The sequence below is a fragment of the Gorilla gorilla genome, chromosome 6 (assembly GCF_029281585.2).
Source record: "Gorilla gorilla gorilla isolate KB3781 chromosome 6, NHGRI_mGorGor1-v2.1_pri, whole genome shotgun sequence".
Taxonomy (NCBI): Eukaryota; Metazoa; Chordata; class Mammalia; order Primates; family Hominidae; genus Gorilla; species Gorilla gorilla.
Window position 1 is genome coordinate 158,528,951 of NC_073230.2, and position 26,222 is coordinate 158,555,172.

The 26,222-nt window shown below is 43.9% G+C and overlaps 1 protein-coding gene and 1 non-coding gene across 2 annotated transcripts in view; both read right to left on the reverse strand.

Annotated features, from left to right (window-relative positions):
• LOC101152909 (uncharacterized) overlaps positions 1 to 26,222 on the reverse strand; it is a 158,736-nt gene that overhangs the window by 16,980 nt on the left and 115,534 nt on the right. The window lies entirely within an intron of this gene.
• Positions 22,429 to 22,500, reverse strand: TRNAC-GCA (transfer RNA cysteine (anticodon GCA)). Its single transcript has one exon. It is a non-coding gene; the product is annotated as a tRNA-Cys (tRNA).

A 26,222-nucleotide genomic window follows, 5' to 3' on the forward strand; every position in this document is an offset into this window, starting at 1 on the left:
TGCGAACTTTTTAACTGTTCAGCAAACAGTATACAGAAGTTACTACGTGCCAGTCCTGTCTTCAGTGCTTTACACAGATTAACTCATTCAATCTACACAACAATCTATCAAGTAGACACTCTTATTACCCACATTTCACAGATAACAAAGTTGAAGAAAGGGAAGGGCAGTAATCTGCCCAAGGTCTTCTAGTGGGGTAGGCCTTGAAGCCAGGCTGTCTGACTTCAGAATCCACACCATTGGTATCCACGCTGCACTGTTTCTCCCAGGCTTATTGTACTTGTCCAAACTCTATCAATAGGCATTCTTTGAAGCATAGTTCCTGATGCAGTCTGGGGAGGATTTTCATTCGGCCAGGAGCCTATAGCACTACACATCCAACTGCAACATGAAATAAGTTGCCTGTAGTTTTTCAGACCCAATAAAGACTGTGAATTCAGGGCCCATTAAACCCCAGTCACTCAGCCCGTGGCTAGGGATTCTCGGGACTGGTTTTCTTTTTCCTGTCTTCTCTTCACTCCTTCTGAAAGAGCTCAGCCCTTCTTGTATCCTGTCTTTGTGCAAGGCAGTCTCCTTCCTGATTCCTCACCATGTGTGGGGCCTAAGACTTCTTCCTAGAAATGCCCGTTCATCACTGTACTACTGACACCTGGCCTCCAGAATCCAAACAAGTCCCAGCCTTCCTGGACTCAGGCTGCTGCCCAGCCCTGCCAGCAGAGCGTTCTGTGCTCCTGCAGGCTCATCAATCCTTTGCATCTTCCCTGGCAGTCCACCCTACTGCCAAAAAGGAAAAGCAAGAGGATTTTAACATTATCATAGAAATCACGGTGGAAGTCAGTGTTTCCCCAGGCTCTTGGGCCTGCAGCAGAGAGAAGTGGCTGGCTGTTGACTGCCTTCTGAGAAGGCTGCCAGGACTACAAGGCAAAGGCCTGTGGGTAAAGGAGAAAATTCCAGTAGCAGGGAAAGGCAGTTTACAGAAGAAGAGTTTGCCAGCTCCTGTGACAAGAGCAGAAGTAGGGCCTTAGCACAGCTGAGGAGGTGAAAAGGTATAACCCAAGTGTTACTCCAAGTATTCTTTCTAGGTGGGATGGGGCTCTGTCTGTCATCAGAAAAGGTCACATGGGAGGCTGGAAGCAGTGGCTCATGCCTGTCACCCCAGCACTTTGGGAGGCCAAGGAAGAAGGGTCACTTGAGGCCAGGAGTTTCAGACCAGCCTGGGCAACATAGTGAGACTTCATCTCTACAAAAAAATAAAAAAGATTAGCTGGGTATGGGGGCACCCACCTGTGGTCCCAGCTACTTAGGAGGTTGAGGTGGGAGTATTGCTTCAGCCCGGGAGTTAGAGGCTGCAGTAAGCTATGACTGTTTCACTGCACTCCAGCCTGGACGACAGAAAAATACCGTCACTTAAGAAAAACAATGCAAGCCAAGTGGGGTTGTTCTGTAGCAACAGTTTTTGGTCATGAAACTATGGTAACACTGGCCCTATTAATGCTTTTGGGAAATCTACTCAGCTACACACTTCTCACTATTTCTTGGAGTTGCTCCTTCTCTATCACTCTTCATTTGTATTAACTGAAGAAGTAAAAGTTGGAAGAATCATCTTTTGTCCTAGACTGCAGTTGTGCTGAATCTGCCCTGAATGGAATACTGGGCTAGGAGAGCCAGACCTAACTCTGTCATTAAGTGTGTTAGGATAGATACCTCGGTCACACAGTTTCTCTTGTACATGCCCACCATAACAGGTACTGGAGGTTGACTCTCAAGGCCATTCTAGCAGCCACTGGCAGTGCTTTTCCAGGCTGCTGCCCGCAACCAAGGACTCAAGGCAGGGAAGACACAAGATCCAGGGTATTTGAGAAGGGGGCACTGCCTCTTGTTATGCACAAGGTCAATGAGTTTTCACTGAGGTAGGCCTGGCAGCTCCTAGGAGCTTCCATTGTGAAGTGGCAACGCATAGGTCATCTGGGTGTGACTGTACAAGTCAAAGACATTAATTGAACCCCACAATAGCAGGAGTGGGCATAGCTCAGGGGTGGAGTGTTAGACTACAAACCAAGAGGCCACCAGTTCGATTCCAGATACCCCCTCTGCATTTTCTATTTTGACATTTGTAGAAAGCAAAAAGTTTTGTTTTCAAAGTTTCTTTTTATTAAAAAATAAATCATAAGTGTTAAAAGTAATAGTTTCTTTTAAAAAACTAACTTCTTTCAAGCCTCTTTGCTTTGTGCCGATAACTCTTTATTAAGCCTCATCTTATGTAGCTGTTACATATAAAAGAATAAGTACATTCTATGTTTTGTACTTTAACCAAGATATTTGTGCTAAACATGCTTACAAGCACATTCTAGCTCGCATCCTATGTCCCTTCCTCATTAAAGAATGTTATTACTTTTCTAAGTCTTTTCATAAGCAACTTCCTCTTTTCCTTTCTTCTCCATTACTTTTACCTATTTTAAAAAGTTTTAAATTGTAAGCTAATCAAATTTAGTTTAAATTATAAAGTCTAGCTCCAGCCAATAGAGACAAGACACAGTAGCAAAGACAAGCTACATAAAAGATAAATGTGCTCTGGCCATTATTCCATCTGCAAAGAGCCCCCTTTCTACACAAAGTAAAATTGCCTTGCTGAGAAAACTTTTTGTCTAAATGCAAATTTTTCCTTGCAGTACCAAAAAACAAACATTTTATTTCTAAATAAACATTTTACTTATAACAAAATGGTGGCCCGTACGGGGATACATTCTCTTCCTCTCTCATGAAGACACGCCCCACTGCCTCATTGCAGTGGCCTCAGGGGTAAGGAATTGAGTCACACCCGGTGCGACAAATAAACCTAGATTCTCAGCAAGGCAGAAAGAAACCAGCTGGCAACCTAGCGTAAAAGATCTTCACATACCACATGGACCAGGTAACCTCATGCATGAGCCAAGGAAGGAAACACCAGAAAAGCTGGTAAAGAATTTCATTGGTGGTCAAGACTAAAGAAAGAAAAGCTGCAGGACTGTGAAGCATTCCTTGGTTAAGACATACCAAGGAAAGAGAAACCACAGGGGCGATAAAGCATTCCTTAGTCAGGACTAAGGAAAGAAAAGCTGCAGGAGGCGAGTGAAGTATTCTTTAGTCGGGGTGTCTTGGAGGTTAAAAAGAGGTGAAAAATCCCCATTAGGGAGAGATTAAACCTCACACAAACCTCTGGTAGTAGGAAAAAATATTTAGAACTTCCCTTTCCCGTCTTCTCAGGGGAAGAAAGAGGCTAAGCTCCACTCCCGCCAGCCACTCCCTAGTGGGAGGGGAAGGAGAGAGGAGAACAGCAGTGTAGGTGGCTGGCAGAGGCATGGAAAGACCAGCAGAGAAAGAGAAAGAGAAAGGCAGAGACAGAAAGCAAAAATCTTTTGGCAAAGTTTTAAAGTTTTCTAGAAGAGGTGAAAGAAGAAAGGGAACTCAGGAATGCAAAGAGAAAGAAAGCAAAGTCAGTACTTTAAAGGAGAAGGTCAAAGTAAGTGTGTAACGGCTATGGATGTGAAGGTAAGGAGGAAAGACAAAGGGGCCCTCTAGCCCAGGGTTAATTACTTGTGCAATTTGCGCCGGGCATCTGCTGAGCCTCTGGGCTGGCGTGGCCCGGGCCCAGACTGTGGCCATGCAAATCCCACCCAACCCAAAAGACTAAGTAGAAAAGAAAAAGGAAACGGGATGACAGAGAGAGAGAGAGAGAGAGAGCGTGCAAATGAGAGACAGACAGAGGGAGAGAATAAGTGAGAGAGAGGCTGAAAGAGACAGAGATTACAGAAAGACACAGAAGGTGTGACTGGGGAAAGAAATAGTGTTAAAAGAAGAAAGTTGAGGCATGTCAAAGATGGCCTATGAAAGTTGTAAAAAATGTTATAATAGGGAATTTATGCAAGGAATATTGTATAAAAGTAATTAGGTGTCCTAAATGTAAAACTATTAAAGAAACAGTTTATGTGCAAAGCATGTAAGGAAAGTGAAATATACTTTTACTAAAAGAATTATAAGGAGGCATAAAAATATGGATTTTTACCTACATTAAAAGGTTAAAAAAAAGGTGCTAATGAAAATTCAAAAAGAAAATAAATATTGCTAAACCAAAGAGAAATATTATCCAAACCCCTTATAAAGGAAATCTTGCTCCAACTGCATCAAAAAACCCATTAAGGGCCCTCAAGCGCAAAGTTATTAACAACAAGTTTCCACCTCCAGCGGCTCCTAGAGAGGCTGCAGCACAAGCTGATGGGGGAACCTAACCTTGAACAGACATTTCCTGTGCAGGGGAGGGGGTCAAGTGGCCATTAGACAGCACAGCCCAGCCCAAGGCCAGGGGCCAGACAGCGAGGGCTCGGACAGGAGCAAAGTCTGAAGGTGGCCAGGTGAGGCACAAAGCCCCTCATTCCCAAAGCCGCAACGCACAGGAGCAGTGAAGGCCACGGGGAGGTGGAGACCTTAAGAGGGGGCAGGGCTGTCGCGTCCCCTAGGTGACGCTAAGTGGGGATGAAGCAAGGGGTGTCACCATGGGGCCTTGAGCCCCAAGATATGCAGAGTTCTGACAAAATAAGGAGCCCCAGAGAGTCCCTCAGATATAAGTAAAAATAAAAAAAGAAAATTTCTCAGCAAAAAGGCACTAGAGACTATAAAATCAAAGAGACACCTATAAATTGCCTTACATTCCACTGCTAATGTCCCCACATTTAAAACAAAAAAAGCAGTTTCTCAGAAATTATAGACTTAGTTTATCTTCCACTTTCCCTTCCCTCAGAACTAAGTCTTTTAACACAAGTACCACCCCTAAAATTTCTGGTAAACCAGCACCAGCCTGGAGACCATGTCATCATCAAAAGATAAAAAGAAAAAAAAAACCAAAAACTCAAGCCAGTCTCGGGATGACCCTGCCTCATGCTGCTAACCACTGAAACTGTCATTCGCACAGCAGAAAAAAGACAGACACATCACACCCAAGTCAAGAAAGCATCATCACCGTCGGAATCATGAGCCATTGTTCCAAGGTTAAGCCCTATCAAATTAAAGCTAAGAAAAACTCAATCTATCTTTTCTCTTTCTTTTCTTCCCTTTACTCCCCATCTTATTATTAATGTAACTAGATCTAACTCATCTCAAGTTATTACTTTTGATGCCTGTTTAGTTATACCTTATAGAGATTAACATAACCAAAGACAGCTTACTACTTCAAAAAAAAAATCTCTGTCCCTCTTGGACTTCCTCAGATTGGGAAGACATAATGAGTTCCTGTAAGTATTTATAGTATAAGAGCCAACATTTCAAAAAAAAAAAAATCCTAGAGAAATTTTTGAAATGCACTTTATTGCTACTTCAACTTCTCCATCAATCACTCCTCCCAAACACAGTGACAAAACCAAAGTCTCTATAGTAAAAGAAAATCTAAATCAAACAATAGCAATTAAAACAGGGTATCAGGATATAAATGCCTGGCTAAAATAGACTAAATATTCTATCTGCACTCTAAAAAAAAGCAATTGTCATGCTTGTGTGCATGGTAGGCCAAAGGCCCAGCTAGTCCCCTTTCCACTCAGATGGTCCTCTACAAGACATCGACTGCATGGTAGCTCCTTTTCAAAATCCTACAGCCTGGGATAGTGAACTGTGCCAAACTCTCTCTCTGCTATTTCCTGAAGTGCAGTACCCTGTGGGTCAGCTGCCGAGGGCCATCCAGCCTCCATATTCCAAGACCAATTTTACCTCGAGTCTCCAACAACAAAAGAATAATTTGGTGTTCCTTAGAGACTAAACAGGAGGCAGTGAGGTCGAGCACTTCCAAGAGCTGACGCATCAGTATGCCCTTATTCATCCCAAAGCAGATGTATAGTAGTATTGTAGAACACCTTTACTAGACACCCTGACAAATAATTAGAGCAGTACTTGTGCTCTAGTTCAATTAGCTATCCTTTTACCCTGGTATTTCATCAACCAAAAAAACTTTTTCTTTTAAAAACTCAAGCAAAACAGCTAAGCCAAGACATGTTAAGAAAGTTTAAAGAGAAAAAAACTATAAAATCAAGAGGAGCAAACTGTAGAAAGTAAAAAGTTCCCTCTTCAAAGTTTCCCTCCTTGTTAAAGAATAAATCATAAGTGTTAAAAAATAATAGTTTCTTTTAAAACCTAACTTCCTTCAAGCCTCCTTGCTTTGTGCTAATAACTCTTCATTAAGCCTAATCCTATGTAGTGGTTAGATAAAAAAGAATAAGTACATTCTATGTCCTTGTACTTTAACCAAGATATTTCTGCTAAACTTGCTTACAAGCATGTTCCAGCTTGCAGCCTATGCCCCTTCCTCATAAAATCATGCTGCTATAAAGACACATGCACATGTATGTTTATTGCGGCACTATTCACAATAGCAAAGACTTGGAACCAACCCAAATGTCCAACGATAGACTGGATTAAGAAAATGTGGCACACATACACCGCGGAATACTATGCAGCCATAAAAAATGATGAGTTTGTGTCCTTTGTAGGGACATGGATAAAACTGGAAACCATCATTCTCAGAAAACTATTGCAAGGACAAAAAACCAAACACCACATGTTTTTGGTGGGAATTGAACACTCATAGGTGGGAATTGAACAATGAGAACACATGGACACAGGAAGGGGAACATCACACACTGGGGACTGTTGTGGGGTGCGGGGAGTGGGGAGGGATAGCATTAGGAGATATACCTAATGCTAAATGACGAGTTAATGGGTGCAGCACACCAACACGGCACATGTATACGTATGTAACAAACCTGCACGTTGTGCACATGTACCCTAAAACTTAAAGTATAATAATAATAAAATTAAAAAAAGAACGTTGTTATTTTCTAATATTTCATAAGCAACTTCCTCTTTTCCTTTCTTCTCCATTACTTTTACCTATTTAAAAAAGTTTTAAATTGGAAGCCAATCAAGTTTAGTTTAAATTATAAAGTCTAGCTCCAGCCAATAGAGACAAGACACAGTAGCAAAAACAAGCTACGTAAAAGATAAAAATTGCTTCCCTCCGTTGTTCAAGTGTGCTTTGGCCATTATTCCATCTGCAAAGAGCACCCTTTCTACACAAAGTAAAATTGCCTTGCTGAGAATACTTCTTGTCTAAATGCAAATTTTTCCTTGCAGTACCAAAAGACAAACATTCTATTTCTAAATAAGCATTTTACTTATAACAACTTTTTTTTATTATACTTTAAGTTCTACGGTACATGTATACAACGTGGTTTGTTACATACATATACATGTGGCATGTTGGTGCGCTGCACCCATTAACTCGTCATTTACATTAGGTATATCTCCTAATGCTATCCCTCCCCACTCCCCCCACCCCATGACAGGTCCTGGTGTGTGATGTTTCCCTTCCTGTGTCCATGTGTTCTCATTGTTCAATTCCCACCTATGAGTGAGAACATGTGGTGTTTCGTTTTTTGTCCTTGTGATAGTTTGCTGAAAATTATGGTTTCCAGCTTCATCCATGTCCCTACAAAGGACATGAACTCATCCTTTTTTATGGCTGCATATAGTATTTCATGGTATATATGTGCCACATTTTCTTAATCCAGTGTATCACTGATGGACATCTGGGTTGGTTCCAAGTCTTTGCTATTGTGAATAGTGCCGCAATAAACATACATGTGCATGTGTCTTTATAGCAGCATGATCCATAATCCTTTGGGTATATACCCAGTAATGGGATGGCTGGGTCAAATGGTATTTCTGGTTCTAGATCTTTGAGGAATTGCCACAATGTCTTCCACAATGGTTGAATTAGTTTACAGTGCCACCGACAGTGTAAAAGTGTTCCTATTTCTCCACATCCTCTGCAGCACCTGTTGTTTCCTGACTTTTTAAGGATTGCCATTCTAACTGGTGTGAGATGGTATCTCATTGTGGTTTTGATTTCCATTTCTTTGATGGCCAGTGATGATGAGCATTTTTTCATGTCTGTTGGCTGCATAAATGTCTTCTTTTGAGAAATGTCTGTTCATATCCTTCACCCACTTTGTGATGGGGTTGTTTTTTTCTTGTAAATTTGTTTGAGTTCTTTGTAGATTCTGGATATTAGCCCTTTGTCAGATGAGTAGATTGCAAAAATTTTCTCCCCTTCTGTAGGTTGCCTGTTCACTCTGATGGTAGTTTCTTTTGCTGTGCAGAAGTTCTTTAGTTTAATTAGATCCCATTTGTCAATGTTGGCTTTTGTTGCCATTGCTTTTGGTGTTTTAGACATGAAGTCCTTGCCCATGCCTATGTCTTGAATGGTATTGCCTAGGTTTTCTTTTAAGGTTTTTATGGTTTTAGGTCTAACATTTAAGTCTTGAATCCATCTCGAATTAATTTTTGTATAAGGTGTAAGGAAGGGATCCAGTTTCAGCTTTCTACATATGGCTAGCCAGTTTTCCCAGCACCATTTATTAAATAGGGAATCCTTTCCCCATTTCTTGTTTTTGTCAGGTTTGTCAAAGATCAGTTGGTTGTAGATGTGTGATATTATTTCTGAGGGCTCTGTTCTGTTCCATTGGTCTATATCTCTGTTTTGGCACCAGTACCATGCTGTTTTGGTTACTGTAGCCTTGTAGTATAGTTTGAAGTCAGGTAGCATGATGCCTCCAGCTTTGTTCTTTTGACTTAGGATTGCCTTGGCAATACGGGCTCTTTTTTGGTTCCATATGAACTTTAAAGTAGTTTTTTCCAATTCTGTGAAGAAAGTCATTGGTAGCTTGACGGGGATGGCATTGAATCTATAAATTACTTTGGGCAGTATGGCCATTTTCACGATATTGATTCTTCCTATCCATGAGCATGGAATGTTCTTCCATTTGTTTGTGTCCTCTTTTATTTCATTGAGCAGTGGTTTGCAGTTCTTCTTGAAGAGGTCCTTCACATCCCTTGTAAGTGGGATTGCTAGGTACTTTATTCTCTTTGAAGCAATAGTGAATGGGAGTTAACTCATGATTTGGCTCTCTGTTTGTCTGCTATTGATGTATAAGAATGCTTGTGATTTTTGCACACTGATTTTGTATCTTGAGACTTTGCTGAAGTTGCTTATCAGCTTAAGGAGATTTTTGGCTGAGACGATGGGGTTTTCTAAATATACAATCATGTCATCTGCAAACAGGGACAATTTGACTTCCTCTTTTCCTAATTGAATACCCTTTATTTCCTTCTCCTGCCTGATTGCCCTGGCCAGAACTTCCAACACTATGTTGAATAGGAGTGGTGAGAGAGGGCATCCCTGTCTTGTGCCAGTTTTCAAAGGGAATGCTTCCAGTTTTTGCCCATTCAGTATGATATTGGCTGTGGGTTTGTCATAAATAGCTCTTATTGAGATATGTCCCATTAATACCTAATTTATTGAGAGTTTTTAGCATGAAGGGCTGTTGGATTTTGTCAAAGGCCTTTTCTGCATCTATTGAGATAATCATGTGGTTTTTGTCTTTGGTTCTGCTTATGTGCTGGATTACGTTTATTGTTTCGTGTATGTTGAACCAGCCTTGCATCGCAGGGATGAAGCCCACTTGATCATGGTGGATAAGCGTTTTGATGTGCTGCTGGATTCAGTTTGCCAGTATTTTATTGAGGATTTTTGCATCAATATTCATCAGGGATATTGGTCTAAAATTCTCTTTTTTTGTTGTGTCTCTGTTAGGCTTTGGTATCAGGATGATGCTGGCCTCATAAAATGAGTTAGGGAGGACTCTCTTTTTCTATTGATTGGAATAGTTTCAGAAAGAATGGTACCAGCTCCTCCTTGTACCTCTGGTAGAATTCGGCTGTGAATCCATCTGGTCCTGGACTTTTTTTGGTTGGTAGGCTATTAATTATTGCCTCAATTTCAGAGGTTGTTATTGGTCTATTCAGAGATTCAACTTCTTCCTGGTTTAGTCTTGGGAGGGTGTATGTGTCCAGGAATTTATCCATTTCTTCTAGATTTTCTAGTTTATTTGCGTAGAGATGTTTACAGTATTCTCTGATGGTAGTTTGTATTTCTGTGGGATTGGTGGTGATATCCCCTTTGTCATTTTTTATTCCATCTATTTGATTCTTCTCTCTTTTCTTCTTTATTAGTCTTGCTAGCAGTCTATCCATTTTGTTGATCTTTTCAAAAAACCACCTCCTGGATTCACTGATTTTTTGAAGGGCTTTTTGTGTCTCTATTTCCTTCAGTTCCACTCTGATCTTAGTTATTTCTTGCCTTCTGCTAGCTTTTGAATGTGTTTGCTCTTGCTTCTCTAGTTCTTTTAATTGTGATGTTAGGGTGTCAATTTTTTATCTTTCCTGCTTTCTCTTGTGGGCATTTAGTACTATAAATTTCTCTCTACACACTGCTTTAAATGTGTCCCAGAGATTCTGGTATGTTGTGCTTTTGGTCTCATTGATTTCAAAGAACATCTTTATTTCTGCCTTCATTTTGTTATGTACCCAGTAGTCATTCAGGAGCAGGTTGTTCAGTTTCCATGTAGTTGAGCAGTTTTGAGTGAGTTTCTTAATCCTGCGTTCTGGTTTGATTGCACTGTGGTCTGAGAGACAGTTTGTTATAATTTCTGTTCTTTTACATTTGCTAAGTGCTTTACTTCCAACTATGTGGTCAATTTTGGAATAAGTGTCATGTGGTGCTGAGAAGAATATATATTCTGTTGATTTCGGGTGGAGAGTTCTGTAGATGTCTATTAGGTCCGCTTGGTGGAGAGCTGAGTTCAATTCCTGGATATCCTTGTTAACTTTCTGTCTCGTTGATCTGTCTAATGTTGACAGTGGGGTGTTAAAGTCTCCCATTATTATTGTGTGGGAGTCTAAGTCTCTTTGTAGGTCTCTAAGGACTTGCTTTATGAATCTGGGTGCTCCTGTATTGGGTGCATATATATTTAGGATAGTTAGCTCTTCTTGTTGAATTGATCCCTTTACCACTATGTAATGGCCTTCTTTGTCTCTTTTGATCTTTGTTGGTTTAAAGTCTGCTTTATCAGAGACTAGGATTGCAAACCCTGCCTTTTTTCTTTTGTTTTCCATTTTCTTGGTAGATCTTCCTCCATCTCTTTATTTTGAGCCTATGTGTGTCTCTGCACGTCAGATGGGTCTCTTGAATACAGCACACTGATGGGTCTTGACTCTTTATCCAATTTGCCAGTCTGTGTCTTTTAATTGGAGCATTTAGCCCATTTACATTTAAGGTTAATACTGTTATGTGTGAATTTGATCCTGTCATTATGATGTTAGTTGGTTATTTTGCTCGTTAGTTGATGCAATTTCTTCCCAGCATCGATGGTCTTTATAATGTGGCATGTTTTTGCAGTGGCTGGTACCGGTTGTTCCTTTCCATGTTTAGTGCTTCCTTCAGGAGCTCTTGTAGGGCAGGCTTGGTGGTGACAAAATCTCTCAGCATTTGCTTGTCTGTAAAGGATTTTATTTCTCCTTCACTTATGAAGCTTAGTTTGGCTGGATATGAAATTCTCGGTTGAAAAGTCTTTCCTTTAAGAATGTTGAATATTGGCCCCCACTCTCTTCTGGCTTGCAGAGTTTCTGCCGAGAGATCTGTTGTTAGTCTGATGGGCTTCCCTTTGTGGGTAACCCGATCTTTCTCTCTGGCGGCCCTTAACATTTTTTCCTTCATTTCAACTTCGGTGAATCTGACAATTATGTGTCTTGGAGTTGTTCTTCTCAAGGAATATCTTTGTGGCATTCTCTGTATTTCCTGATTTTGAATGTTGGCCTGCCTTGCTAGGCTGGGGAAGTTCTCCTGGATAATATTCTGCACAGTGTTTTCCAACTTGGTTCCATTCTCTCTGTCACTTTCGGGTACACCAATCAGACGGAGATTCGGTCTTTTCACATAGTCCCGTATTTCTTGGGGGCTTTGTTCATTTCTTTTTATTCTTTTTTCTCTAAACTTCTCTTCTTGCTTCATTTCATTCATTGGATCTTCAATCACTGATACCCTTTCTTACAGTTGATTGAATCAGCTACTGAAGCTTGTGCATTCATCACGTAGTTCTTGTGCCATGGTTTTCAGCTCCATCAGGTCATTGAAGAACTTCTACACTGGTTATTCTAGTTAGCCATTCGTCTAATCTTTTTCCAAGGTTTTTAGCTTCTTTGCGATGGGTTTGAACTTCCTCCCTTAGCTCGGAGAAGTCTGATCATCTGAAACCTTCTTCTCTCAACTTGTCAAAGTCATTCTCCATCCAGCTTCGTTCTGTTGCTGGCAAGGAACTGCGTTCCTTTGGAGGGGGAGTAGTGTTCTGATTTTTAAAATTTTCAGCTTTTCTGCTCTGTTTTTTCCCCATCTTTGTTGTTTTATCTACTTTTGGTCTTTGTTGATGGTGACGTACAGATGGGGTTTCGGTGTGGATGTCCTTTCTGTTAGTTTTCCTTCTAACAGTCAAGCCCCTCAGCTGCAGGTCTGTTGGAGTTTGCTGGAGGTCCACTCTAGACCCTGTTTGCCTGGGTAAAACCAGCGGAGGCTGCAGAAGAGCCAATATTGCTGAACAGCAAATGTCGCTGCCTGATCGCTCCTCTGGAAGCTTCATCTCAGAGGGGTACCTGGCCGTGTGAGGTGTCAGTCAGCCCCTACTGGAGGGTGCCTCCCAGTTAGGCTACTTGGGGGTCAGGGACCTACATCAGGGGGCAGTCTGTCCATTCTCAGATCTCAAACTCCGTGCTGGGAGAACCACTACTCACTTCAAAGCTGTCAGACAGGGACATTTAAGTCTGCAGAGGTTTCTGCTGCCTTTTATTTGGCTATGCCCTGCCCCCAGAGGTGGAGTCTACAGAGGCAAGCAGGCCTCCTTGAGCTGTGGTGGGCTCCACCCAGTTCGAGCTTCCCAGCTGCTCTGTTTACCTACTCAAGCCTCAGCAATGGTGGGCGCCCCTACCCCAGCCTCGCTGCCGCCTTGCAGATCGATCTCGGACTGCTGTGCTAGCAATGAGCAAGGCTCCGTGGGCGTGGGGCCCTCCGAGCCATGTGCGGGATATAATCTCCTGGTGTGCCGTTTGCTAAGACCGTTGGAAAAGCGCAGTATTGGGGTGGGAGTGACCCGATTTTCCAGGTGGCGTCTGTCACCGCTTCCCTTGGCTAGGAAAGGGAATTCCCTGACCCCTTGAGCTTCCCAGGTGAGGCGATGCCTCACCCTGCTTCGGCTCATGCTCGGTGGGCTGCACCCACTGTCCTGCCCCCACTGTCCAACAAGCCCCAGTGAGATGAACCCGGTACCTCAGATGGAAATGCAGAAATCACCAGTCTTCTGTGTTGCTCACGCTGGGAGCTGTAGACTGGAGCTGTTCCTATTTGGCCATCTTGGAACCACCCCCCACTACGACATTTTAAATAGGTGTCTACGTTTTAACTTCTTCCTTATTAGACACTAGGGTAAAGGTTTCATTTTTTTCTGAAATCAGCAAATGCTGAGGCTAGAAAGTGGTGGTTCTTAACCCCAGATATAAATTAGAATCACTTGAAGAGTCCATGAAAGTGCCATTTCCCAGGCCTCACACCAGACCAATTAAATCAGAGCATCTAGGGTGGGGCCCAGGCATGATAAAAGCTCCCAGGAGGCTCTAGACTGTAGCAAAGGGCAAGACCCCACTTTAGCAGAGCTCCCAAGAAGCCTCCGTAGCCCAAGTCTCCCTGTTCTCACTCTGCCTCTTCTTATTCATCCTTAGGTGAACCCCAAATATCTAGAGAAAGGTCTCCATTAATTGTGAAAGTGTATTTTGCCAAGGATGCAGATGCGTGTCTGTGACACTGACTCAGGGGGTCCTGATAACCTGTTCCAAAGGTGGTAGTGGCACAGCTTGGTTTTATACATTTTAGGGACACATGAGCTATTAATCAATACGTGTAAGATGTACACTCGTTCCATCCAGAAAGGTGGGACAACACCAGGCGAAGGTGGGATAACTGGAAGCTGGGAGGGGGCTTCCAGGTCATAGGTAGAGAAGAGACAAAAGGTTGCACTCTTTTGCATTTCTGATGAGCCTCTCTAAAGGAGGCAATCTGATAGAGATTTATCTCATAATCAGAGGGGTGACTTTGAATAAAATGGGAGGCAGGTTTGCCCTAAGCAGTTCTCAGCTGGACTTTTCCATTTAGCTTAGTGATTTGGGGCCCCCAAGATTGAATTTCATTTCACACTTATGTAGACAGCACTTAAAACTGGACCAGAGGCCGGGCGCAGTGGCTCATGCCTGTAATCCCAGCACTTTGGGTGGCCGAGGCGGGCAGATCATGAGGTCAGGAGATCGAGATCATCCTGGCTAACATGGTGAAACCTCGTCTGTACTAAAAATACAAAAAATTAGCCAGGCGTGGGGGTGGGTGGCTGTAGTCCCAGCTACTCAGGAGGCTGAGGCAGAATGGCGTGAACCCGGGAGGCGGAGCTTGCAGTGAGCCAAGATCATGCCACTGCACTCCAGCCGGGGCGACAGAGTGAGACTGCGTCTCAAAAAACCAAAACCAAAACCAAAACCAAAACCAAAATGAAACAAAACAAAAAAACTGGACCAGAACAGCATCTTCCAGGAACAAAGGCTGTTTCAACATTTCCTAGTTGTCTTAATTTTTCCCTTTCCTGATCCAGACATTCTCTCTGGGATGGGGTGGTATTGGTCTTCTATTTCCAAGACAAACCACCAGGATCTATAGCTCAATGAGTAAGCCCTTATAAGGCCAAGACAGTTTGCAGAGGATGAAATGTCAACATGTTAAAGTATAAGTAAAGTTCTACGTTGTGTTCAGATGTTCCAATTATCAACGGCAATTTTACATCATAGTTAAGCTTTAAAGGCGAACTTCTGCAGAAGGGATCACTGAATTATATCAACCATCTCAAAAACTAGAGGATGTCATGGCGTTCTATGCTTCAGAGAACAAACAGCTTTTTTGACACAAATCTTAAAAATTCATAGAGGTTCAACTATACAGCATAGAATTCTGAAGCACAATTCATGATTTTTAGTATCCCTTATACTAATCATGTTTTATGAACCTTTTTAAAAACTACCTTATATTTAATAATTCTTCAGATTTATATAAACAACATAAGTTTATACTTTAGATAGGTTGAAAACATGTTCTGGTAATAAAAGTATTTGAAAGCAGCAAAGTCTTACTATCTTTACATTGAATGGCAGGAAAACACAACAGAGAAGCAGGCACTGAAGACAGAGCCTGGTCAAGTGTAGTGTCACTTGAGGCTCTGTCTAATTTGATCATTTTGCAAATGACACTTTGCTCTACTCCTCTGAGTTGAAAATATTTTGCATCCTGTGACTCTCCTTATTAGTATAAGATGTATGGCCTGAAAAACAGAACTTCTTTTATTTTCAATGATATGTTTCATAATTTCTTACTCATTAAAGCGGATTCTTTTAACAAGAGATGTGAACTTTTTATTTAGTATTTTTTTCCTCCAAAAAGTGGCATTGGTAACTCAAACGATAAATGCTAGAGGGGATGGATACCCCATTCCCCATGGTGAGCTTATTTCACATTGCATGCCTGTTTCCCAATAGCTCATGTACCCCATCAATATATACCACTATGTACCTACAAAAACTTAAATTTTTAAGAAGTAGCTTTTGCTGTTTCAGTTCCACACTTAGAGCTTTGGCCTAGAACTTGGGTACTTGCCCCTTTCCTGTCCCTGCCCTCCAATACCTTCTGTTAGTAGAAATGGTCTCTTGGGGCAGCCTCCTTCCTGTATCCCCATTACTGTTTCAGCTCCTCTACCCAAGCCCGCCAGCCCTCCAGCTACTCTATAAACAGTCTTTTTCCACCTTAACCTTGCCCTGCAAGTCTGCCTTTTTATGCCTCCTTGTACATTTGAAGGCCAGCTTTCCCCTAAAGCCATCCCTCCCCTTCAACTCCCAGAACAGAGGGTGGGGTCACCCTCTCAGTCACATTCTCCATGTTGCCCCCAAGCCCCAGCTCCTCCGCCATCCCTCCCTGCTTCCCTCTCTCAAAGACATCTCCTTCCACCACTCTCTCAACATTCATGTCTTCTCTGATATTTTACACTCCAGAAACATTGGACATTTTTAGAACCAGACTAACAATCCTATTTTCCTCACCGCCCTCTCCTTTTGTCCTCAGGAATGTCAAACACCACGACAGAATAACAATCCTATTTTCCTCACCACCTTCTCCTTTTGTCCCCAGGAATGTCAAACACCATGACAATGTGCTTCCAATGCTAAGGACTTCCAGTGCTAAGAGATTTCCATCTTCACGGCTCTACAAATGTTCACAAACTCTACTCACTGCAGCTCTCAAGGTGTGTGGTGAGACAGAGATTCAGCATTTTCCACCAGTGTCTTCTACCCTGCTTCTTGGTTATCAGCTGGGCACATGGCTTCCCCAAAGGAAAACTGCATTTCCCAGACCCTCTTGGAGCTGTGAGGCCACAGGCATAAGGCTGGTCAATGAGATGCAGGTGAAAGTGATGGATGTCCTTACAGGAAAGACTTGTCTTTTCCATCTTCCTGCTGCCTGGGAGGTCGATGAGATGCTAATGTGGGTGATGTCATGCTGGAATGAAAGCCAAGCCGGCCAGACAGCCAGAAAGAAGAACTTGAGTTCTTGACCCTATGGAAAGCCATGCCTGGACCACCTAACTGTGGACTTTTAAGTGGCAGATAAGGAAGCTTCTGGTTTGTTTGCTGCTTCTGCTTTTACTTTAATCGTTCAGTATTCATAACCAAATGTGATCATTGCTCAAACTATTCTCTTTCAAGATCTTAGAATCAGAAAGTACTTTAATGACACCACTTCTGATGTTTACCTGTTCTCCTTACTGTGCCTCTCTGCTAATAAGCAATAATTCTATTCCTTTCTAATTCACCTTTTCTCCGTTTCCCAACATGCCTGGTTCACACTTTGCCCTTCTTCCCAAGTAATGATTCCCACCCTACCTCCTTTATTCTCTTTGGATGACCAGTTTTCTACCTGACTGAGAAGACCAAGATACAGAGTTCCCTCAGCATCCTCTGATTCTCAGCATCTTCACCTTCTCCTCAACCCCTCCAGGGTAAGAGACAAAGCCTGGTTTTAACCAATTCCCTGCCAATGGATATTTTGATGGTCTCCAGTGTTTGCTGTGAGGAATTAAAAAACCGCTATCATGAATCTCCACATACATGTGTCTTCATGCAATTATAGGAATATTTTTGAAGGATAAATTACTACAAGTGATACTCTGTAGAGAATCATCTTTTCTATGTTTTTTTTTTGTTTTGTTTTTATTTTAGGTTCAGGGGTACATATGCAGGTTTGTCACATAGGTAAGCTCATGTCATGTAGGCTTGGTGTACAGATTATTTCATCAGCCACATACTATGCATATGTATTTTTTCTGATCTTCTCTCCTTCCACCATCCACCCTCAAGTAGGTGCCAGTGTGTGGCATTCCCCTCTCTGTGTCCATGTGTTCTCATCATTTAGTTCCCACTTGCAAGTGAGAACATGCATTATTTGATTTTCTGTTCTTGTGTTAGTGGCTAAGGCTAATGCCCTACAGGTCCATCCATGTTGCTCCAAAGGAAATGATCTCATTCTTTTTTATGGCTGCATAGTATTCCACAGTGAATATGTGCCACATTTTTAAAAGACTATTATTTTTTGCGTTATTTTTTTTTTTTTAACAAAAGCAATTTGCTTTTCCCTTGACAAATTATCATGAACAGTATTCTACGTCAAATACAAGTCTCCAGACACAGGCTCTGGTTTCCTTTCAGTGCTGGAGAGGGTGGTGTCACCTAGTTAGAGTTCCATCCCCAGCCTAGCACACCTCACATGATGCTCAACAATTGCTACTGTCTAAGAGAATTATCTGGATGACTTGAAGGGTCTCTCCATTTATAAAGCTCAACAAGGCCACCAGGGTGTCCTTAACCAGGTACACACAAAAGTGATGGAGAAAGAAGTATCAGTGACAGGAGGGAGGCCAGAATTCAGAGAAACAACCGGCGTAGACATCCAAGCTGGCAGAGCTCGGTCTTGCTCTTGCTGTGCTGACACATGAAAAGGGTGTTAATTACACTGTCTACCTATGACTGGGGGTATAGCTCAGGGGCAGAACATTTGACTGCAGATCAAGAGGTCTCTGGTTCAAATCCAGGTGCCCCCTACACTGTTCTACTTTTTAATCACCAAAGTGGGTCCTGGGTCATAAGCTCCACCCAATCCACCCTGCAAAAAAAATGACACAGCCTATCTAATCTCTGACCCACAGCATCTCTGAACTGCAGACTCAATAGCCCTCAGGTGATTTCATGGGTTTTAAAGTTTATAAGGCACATCTGTTTCCTGCAGCCCTCTGGATACCACTCCAGGACTTTTGCAGAGTTCTCCAGAATCTCCCCAGGCACATCCATATGATCCCCAAGAGAGGGCTGGGCCATGTCTCTAAGTCCTGCTGTATTCTCCACAGCACCCAGCTTCCACTGTGGCACAGGAGAACCTGAACCAGCCACAGTCTCATGCCCACCTCCAATGGGTATGAGAAATCTAATGAGCTTACATTTCTAAGTGTGCTGCACCCTGGACTTTGGCTCTGGGCCCTCAGGTTCTGGATTTCCCATCTGGGGCTGCTGCAGACTCACACCCTGGCCTACCCAGACCAAGGACTGGGGAAAAGCAGGATTCTGGGAGGCTCTGTGAGACTGTGGGCAAGGAGCGAGATGATAGAGGAAGTCAGCTGGGACTACCCAGAGGACTGACCTGATCCCATCAACCTCTTCTCTCTCCTCCATGCAGACAGATACAGATCATGGGCTCCAGCAAGGGAAAGGAAGCTGGAGTCAGATTCCAAAATCAGTAAATAAAAATAAGAATCCGTAAAGGGCACCCTGATTGGAACCTTTTGGTCTGTCCTCTAAGGCTCATCTCATTATTATGTGATGAAAACCTTAGAGTCTGTAGCCTTTTGGGTGACAGGAGCACACCATGGGTAGTAACTGTGGTCTCTCGAGCCCCCTCTGATGGTGGTGGTAGCTGAACAAAGCAAGATGCAGGATGTGGTCTTTTCTGGAATATTCTGATGTTCCCAAAAATACCAAACCTCCAGAAGCTTCACAGATGCAGCAGAGCCACCAATAATCCCAAATTATGTGGATATTTCCCACTCCTCAGTGCAGTTTCCAGGCAAATGGCTGAAGGGGCTATTATGGGAAATCTGGCAGGAGGATTCACTGTCCATGACTGGGTATTTTGGCAGAGTACTTTTCTCAAGCTTGGCTTTCTCGTCATCAGGGGAGGCAGGTTCTTTGAGCAGATTCAGACCTGGGGAATGGGTCAGAGGCCAGGAACCTCCATTGTGCCGGCTATGGTGGTAGCTCAGGTCTACACGTCTAGGGGACCATGATGGGCTCCCCATTGTCAGACCTAGAATCCTCCCACTGATGAGTCACAGCCAAGACCTGTGTGGCAGAGACCATGGAATAACATTCTGTGGTAAAGTGTCCACTGCTTGGCCTCTGACACCCTAGGATCCTCCTAGCCCCACTGAAATCAGGAGCTTCCTTTCCGCTATCATCCCTCCCACCAGCATTTCTGTCTACAGAGAACAGCTACCAGGATTCTTTTCATGAATGTAGAAGCTCCACACACCTAGGTATTTTTCAAGCCAGGGCAAGTCACGTGTGATAAATCCACTCCAGCTTACCTACCCCCTGAAGCCAATGGATTCTTTCTACATTATAGCAATAAATTCCTAGTATCTCAAATGCATTTAGAATTGGCCTCCTGTGGCTGGGCGCGGTGGCTCATGCCTGTAATCCCAGCACTTTGGGAGGACGAGGCGGGCAGATCACGAGGTCAGGAGATCGAGACCATGCTGGCTAACATGGTGAAACCCCATCTCTACTAAAATTACAAAAAATAAGCCGGGCATGGTGGCGGGCCCCTGTAGTCCCAGCTACTCGGGAGGCTGAGGCAGGAGAATGGCGTGAACCCGGGAGGCAGAGCTTGCAGTGAGCCGAGATCGCGCCACTGCACTCCAGCCTGGGAGACAGAGCGTGACTCCTTCTCAAAAAAAAAATAAATAAATAAAAATAAAGAATTGGCCTTCTGTGAATCCAGGCTTAAGTCCACCAACTGAGCAAACAGGTTTATCCCAGCTGCTCCAGCTATGGTATCTTAAATAGAATTTTAATTGGGAACACTCCTAATAAAAAAATTCAGACTCATTTAAAGTTATACCCTTTCTACTTTATAAAGTATTCCAAGAATCTACATCCACACATGCTCTTTAAGTTTTTGCTGACAGACATTAGCCAGTTGGAAATGATTTTGGTGTGTGAGTCTTTGCCTCCCAGCAACTGGTGCCCAGGCTCAACTGAGATCTTACTCTCACTGTAAGTGAAGAGACAATGAGGATGGGGAAACCAATCTCTTGCAGTGAAAACCCTTCCATCTAGGCTGGTCGGCTTTCGCCGGAAGAAGGGGCAGGCTTGGAGATTAGGGAGAGCTGGTGATTTGGGATAAACTGAGTTTTCCAAATGCTTCCATAAACCTACCTTAAAATTCCTGAAGTTCCACTCTCTTAATCACTGACCTATTTTCAGCTGGGAGACGGGGGGAAGCTGCAGATTCCATGGACATCAAAGTTTGGTAAGCCACAGGGATCAGACTTGGCTTTCATTTTCACCTAGTTCAGTTATTCGGGGGCAGGAGATCAGAGAGTTTTGTTATACAGTCAGAAAAAGCCCTGTGTTTTCAGTCCATGGGAATGGATCATACAGGGTGACAAGTGAGCTACTTGCTTTGTTTAAACTGGTAGGACCAGTCATCCTGCCCAGAGGCCACTTATAAACTGGGAACTACAAATTGGTCCTGATGGGACTGCAGGCAAAAGTTACTCAACTTTTCTACAGCCTGATATGGGCTTCTGGATTTCTATCCCCTCAGACTGCGTAGATTTTCATTACCTTCAAGTTTAATGAGGCCAGATTCCCAATCCACATTCCCTTTATGTTTCTGTAATCATTTATTATACATCCCTGGTACCAGCAAGGGCACTTTGATTAAAGAAGACATCATCTAAGGTGAGTGGAGACACAGAGGGCAATTGCTGACAGGATGGCGAGGAGCTCACACACTTCAGAGAAGCCTGCAGAGCCAGGCTCATCAAACAGGCAGGACCTCAGCCCACCCTGGCTAGGGAGCCACCACTGCCACCACAACAGACACTAGCTGCAGCCTCTGGCCCTACTGCCATTGCCAGAGCTCTGCCATCTCCAGAATGAATTCCAAATTCACCCTGCCTCCATGTATGATTTAATCAACATTCATAGTCTTGTTTAGGGGAATATAATTGGCTAAACTGAAGCCATTACCAATTGTGCTGGTTAATTTTACATGTCAGCAGGGCACAGTGGCTCATGCCTGTAATTCCAGCAGTTTGGTAGGCTGAGGCACATGGATCTCTTAAGCCCAGAAGTTTGAGACCAGCCTGGGCAACATGGCAGAATCCCATCTCTACAAAAAATACAAAAATTAGCTGGGCGTGGTGGTGCACACCTGTGGTCCCAGCTACTCTGGAGGTTGGGGTAGGAGGATCTCTTGAGCCCAGAAGACGAAGGTTGCAGTGAGTGGAGATAGTGCCACTGCACTCCAGCTTGGGTGACAGAGGGAGCTTCTGTCTGCCTCAACAGTTTTTTTTTTTTCTTTAAATGTGTCAACTTGGCTAGGCCATGGTGGCCAGATGTTTGTCCATACCAATCTGGATGTTGCTGTGAAAGTATTTTTTAGATGTGATTAACATTCAATCTATAGACTTTGACTAAAGCAGATTACCCTCCAAAATGTAAGTGGGCCTCATGCGATCAGATGAAAACCTTATGAGGAAATATCTACTGTCCCCCAAGAAAGGAATTTTGCCTCCATGCTGTCTTCAGGCTGGAGCTGCAACCTCAACTCTTCCCTGCTTCTCCAGATTGCTGCCATGCCCTGAAGACATCACACTTGCCAGCCCCCACAATGGCATGATCCAGTTCCTAAAAATCTGTCTATGTACATACACGTGCACACGTGCACACACACACAAGTCCGTATTGGTTCTATTTTCTCTGAGGAACCCTGATTCACACACCAACGTTCAGGGAGACAACATATCTGACCTTGTATTTTCCTTGACCAGAAACAGGATCCTGTCTTCCACCAAGACTTACACAATTGCGAATTCCCCAAATGAAGAGGGTTGAGATGTGCAAGAAAAAAAGAGTTCTCCCCAGACCTGTGGACAATGACAGCCTTCAAGAAACTGGGTTTCTCTACAGCTTCTGGTGTCAGGTGAGGCTTTCTAGTGACCTGACCTGCCTCCTCTCTCTCCTGCTTTGCAGAATGAATCCATGTGTTGAAGAAAGGCTAGGAATAGAACATCCTATCACGTTGAGTGAGTGAAAACAGGGAGGGGGCACCTGGATTTGAACCAGGGACCTCTTGATCTGCAGTCAAATGCTCTACCCCTGAGCTATACCCCCATTTGACTACCTGTCTCTAATAAGTACTATAAACCTGTATGGCCACATCCTGTCACCGTCATGAGATGTGTACTTGCTTTGTCATGACACACCCCCTTCCCACTCCACACCTGCCTGCCAGCTCTACTTACAACCAGCATCCTTCCTCCTCCAGTGTGTGACTGAAGGCAGGGACATTAAAATCACTGAGGTTTGCAGCTAAAACATCCTTCAGACTCGCCTAGAACAGAGGGACTCAAAAGAATTGGTTGTTCAGCAGACCCGCTGGAGGTGAGGATGGGCTGGGCTGGGCAGGGCAGGGCAGAGCTGGGTAAAAGCAAAAGTTCTTGGGCCCCACTTGAGGACTCCTAAGCCAGACTCTCTGGGAAGGGACCTAGGGAACATGTATGCTTCTAAAAAACCTGCAACATTCTGACTCATGCTTTGGAGATACTCGTTTAATCTGTTCCCTTCCATGGTATAGATCTGGAAAAAATGACAGTAATTAAAATCATGCCCAAACAAAACACACCTGATTAATGACCAAGTCAAGACTAGAATCCACATTCATGATAAAGGGCCTCTTTGCACTGAACACTCTGAAACAGGAGTTGAACTGCCTTTTCCTTTCCTCTTTTCCATTTGCTGAATCACACGATGTGTCAGATAAAAGTAGTGACCAGAAGACAGGATCCAATCCATGGAAAAGTGGAGAAGTGGGGAATCAGAGAAATCTGTGGTCACTGGGACATGACACAGGACGGAGTGACTGCAAACACGTGGGCAGAGTGAAAGGAAGGGCCAACAAGTGACACCATCTTGAACTAGGTACTAGATATGCAGCCAGATGCTCTGCCCCCAAAACGTGCCCTCTCAACTGTTTAGACTTTCCTGATTGACACTGTTTCACCTATGTTCCCACGCCCAAGGATCTAATAGACATTGTAATTTCTCATCATTTTCAGTGAACCACTGGCAACTGACCTCCTTCAGACAGACCTCTATCTGGCTTTGAACTTACCCTGTCCTTCCCTATGGACCTATCAGAGGACTTCTAGAAATCTTTCCTGCCTAGAATCCTGCAGCCTCCTCCTCAGTCCCTGTGTGGGGCAACAATTTGGAGAACTGCTGTTTAGAGCTGGAAGCTTCCTCTCTCCTTCTCTCCTGCTTTAGTTTTATCTTCTTTAACCTACATCCCATACTCCCTCTCCACTTCACTTTCACCCTCTGCACAGTGGGGTACTTTGGGCCTTGGCCTACATTTTTTCGACTGTCTTCTCTTCTTCCCTCTCCTCACTTACTAGTCCTTCCCTTTAAAAGGGAGACACCACCTTAACAGAGGAGACCCAGCCCCATGCTAGCCCCAAACCATTAGATCAGCACAACTGGAAGAGCCAGGACCAGGCACAAAGGCTGGCTATTTGAGCCCTGAAGCTCAGGCCTCCAGTGTCCCCTGTATTAGGACCAGGATCTCTCCCCCATCAGGTTGGCAGAAATGTAATTATAGAAACTGGGCAAAGATGTACGGAAACAGGTTCCTCATAGCTGCTGGAGCACCCGGTGGCACTGGGGTACTTCTGGGGACAGCAATATGGCAATGGCAGAGATGAAATCAAGCAAGCCTATGATATGGTGAGGCCACCGCTGGGTCTGTTTTCTGGAGTAGCATCCCAACAGGGGCACAAAGAGAGAGGCCCAAGAAGGCTCACTACGGTATCGCTTGTGTGAAAAATCAGAAAAAGCTTAAGTGCCAATCAGTGGAGGAATGGAAAATAAGTTACAATATAGTTGCTTCTGGAATATTAAGCATCTGTTAAAAGGAATGAACTTGATCTACATGTATCAACATGGATACGTCTGAAATACAGAATAATGAGTGATAAATATAATAACATCTATGTAATTTTTCAAAACACAAAAAACCATATAATATACTGTTTACAACTACGAATGCACATGGCAGATGTTTTAAAATGTGGATAGAGGCCAGGCGCAGTGATTCAACGCCTGTAATCCAGCACTTTGGGAGGGTGATGCAGGCGGATCATGAGGTCAGGAGATCGAGACTATTCTGGCTAACATGGTAAAACCCCGTCTGTACTAAAAATACAAATATTTGCCAGTCGTGGTGGTACACGCCTGTAGTCCCAGCTACTCAGGAGGCTGAGCTAGGAGGATCGCTTGAACCTGGGAGGCAGAGGTTGAGGGTGAGCCGAGATCACGCCACTGCACTCCAGCCTGGGTGACAGAGTGAGACTCTGTGTCAAATTAAAAAAAAAAAAAGTGGGTAGAAAGGATAAACACAGACAATTCAGGACAAGTGGTTGCTCCAGGGAGGCATGGGAGACCTTAAAAGAAATTTAAATGGTATCAGAAATCCATTATTTCACACACACACATCACACACACTTTTTAAATTACGAAGCATGACATACATTCAGCAAATAGTTATTGAATTCCTACTCTGTGTTAGGCAATATTCTAGGTGCCTAAAATGATTATATGAAGAAAACAGATTAAAAATTTTTGTACTTTTGAAATTGACATTCTAATGGGGAAGACCTGACATACGATGAATCTATAAATAGGAAACATACATATACATGATGCTGTCTGACAGGCAAGACCCAAAGCAGGAAAGCCAGGTCCAGTGTCCTGGGTGACGAGAAGATAGGGAAGGTCTGCAGAAGCAGCAAAAAGACGAGGCCTGAGACCCAAAGGCAGGGTCTCTAGAGAAGGAGTGAAGCTGGCAGAAGCGCAATCATGAGGGGCAAGGACCGTCCCCAGTGGGCCTGGGCTCAGAGGGAGGCAGGGAAGAGGATGACAAGCACTCAGAGGGCTGCAGTCCCCTGGAGCTCAGTCCAAGCAGGGAACGCTCAGTACCTGGCAGGTCTGCTAAGCCCTGAGTCTGATAAGGCTCAGTGGAGGGATGTGCAGGAGGTGAGGAGAAGGGGAGATGAGGTCTCACAGGGGGATGGGCCAGGCCAGATGTGGCGAGGGATGAGCTGGGAGTCCTGGCTTCTCAGACAGAGGACAGAGATAAAGGCCACACAGGATCCCTGCCAACAGGCTCAGGATGGACAGTGCAGTTTGTGTCTACTCATCTTGTCTACTGGTGGGTAGAGGCCAAGGATGCTGCTGAACATCGTACGATGCAGACAGAGAGTGCTGTGGAGTCTTACCATCTACTACCATATTTCCAGACCCCTCTTTACTCTAATTTAAAACGGTGTGAATGCGAGGGAAGCCTCCATACACAATGTAAATACAATGAAACCCAGTCACCCACAACTTCCCACCCAGCCTACGAAGCTGGATGCACCTGGATTGTAACCTTCTATTGCAGCCCAAAAGTATCTGTTCTCGGCCATCTTTATGTCCTCTAGCACTCAGCACTGTCCTTGACACCTAGAAGATTCTCAAAATGCATCTGTAGAACTAAACTGTCAATGTCCCGATGACGACTGGCAAAGCGGCCAGCCCGGAACATGCTTCTGCCCTTAGGGAAGTGCAAACCTGACTGAGATGAGATGACGGACATGGGGGATGCATTTAATTTCACACAAGTGGCGCACAGGAGGGCCTCTGCGGAACACCACCTTTCTCAGTGTCAGACAAAAGGGAAAACCAAGGCAGGTGGGACGGTCAAGGGCGGGTCTTCTGGAGGAATCAGGGGTCGAGCCTTGCAGAGATGTGGTCTCCCTAGTCAAATGACCCAGCAGGTCTCCACTTCAGAAATGTGG